Raw genomic sequence first — 1,680 nt, forward strand, 5'->3', positions numbered from 1 at the left:
CTTTAAGAACCATTTGTTAAACTTCAGAGGAATCTGCAGGAGACAGCAGCAGTGTATGTCAGCTTTCACAGCAGTTGGCAGCAACCAGTATATTCATCTGCTACAGAAGTGGTTTTCTTGAAATTCTATAAGCTGCTACAAACAAGTTTGATGACAATATGAAGTCACTGTGAGGTCAGTCATAATCGACAGCAAACCCTGCCTATTACTAAGTCAAGGTAAATAGCAATAAACTCTGTCTGTATTTGGTTTAATTTGAGGTTCAACTAGTTAATCTTCTTTAACCTCACCCCACAGTCCTAAAACAGACTAACACCAAAAGCCTTTCAAAAAAAATTTTTTAGGGTTGTGACATATGTGCCACATAAGTAATTACATAAGTAATTACATCTTGCTAGTATTCACATGTATGTTGTTTGTTTCACAGCAACTTCTTATAATTTTAAAATAAGAAACAAAATTTAAAAAATCTTAGTTTCCTTTGTTATGCCTTGCATCTATCTTATCGTCAAATTTCACAGTTTACAAAAATTACTGCAGGGAGACATTTCAAAATGATATAATACAAGAAAAGACTGGGATTGTATGCAATTCCTTCCCTACCTCCCTCAGACTTCAAGTTTTCCAAGCCCTCTGCTTTCTAGACTTGACTTAATAACCCTAAATATTTCAGGGCTGTCAACACTTCACCAGTGATTTATCTTGTCCATCTTGAAGATCATGAAATTCCTTAAGGGTTACAGAAGTGTCATGCCAGAGTCTTTTCTGCTGCTACCCTGTTCTGGCAAAACAGCCTTTGCAATCTGATAGCAAGCAGTTTTACCATTTTGGGGAGTACATATTGCCAACACTGAAGCCATCAAAAAGGCAAATCAAACTGAAAACCCCAAGGAATCAAGTAATGATTAATATCCAAAAGCTTTTGTAAAAGTTTAAAAGTTTATTGAAGAAAAGGCCATATGTGAAAGCAATGTATTTACTGAAGATAGATCTGCATTATCAGCACATTCTGACAGGGATTGCTGCTTTTGCTTAAAAAGTAGAGCAATAAAATACCAGAGAAAATGTCAAGCAATGAAGTACCGTTGTTATTGACAGTGTCCTTTTTGCATATCTCTGAAAAGTTAAGTAGTTATTTCTTCAAAGATAGGAATGGAAAAATACTATTAAAAGATCCCTGCAGCAAGATAACCCTATATTTTTCCCTCATCACTTTGTACCTCTCTACTCCTGCTTTCAGTGTTTTAAATTATGAAAAAGCCTGGAGTCATAAGATGAAATTCCTTTGCATTCATTGGCAAACCAAACTGAGAATAAGGGATAGTTCCCATTTGGAAGATCTGTTGATCTAAGCAACAACATAGACAAGGGAGCAACAACATGGACAAGGGAGAAAGGAGGGATTATTATTGGCAAGTTAAGGGGAAAGTCTAGGTCCTAAAACATAATGAAAAGAACCCTTCTTGGATTTGTACATACATGTCTGTGTATAGCTACCTGTCCACAAAAGCATGACCTGGTCAAAGTGTCTTTGGCAGAGCCAGTTGTGGCATCCTGATTTTTACAGTGGCAGTCAGCCTGAGTAATTTCATTGTCTTACCAGGTTTTGATATCCTTATCCATCAAACCATACATTTTATATTTATATGACAGCAGTATGATTAAGTTTCATCCAGACCA

This window comes from Corvus brachyrhynchos, unplaced genomic scaffold, assembly GCF_000691975.1.
Source record: "Corvus brachyrhynchos isolate BGI_N302 unplaced genomic scaffold, ASM69197v1 scaffold42, whole genome shotgun sequence".
Lineage (NCBI taxonomy): Eukaryota > Metazoa > Chordata > Aves > Passeriformes > Corvidae > Corvus > Corvus brachyrhynchos.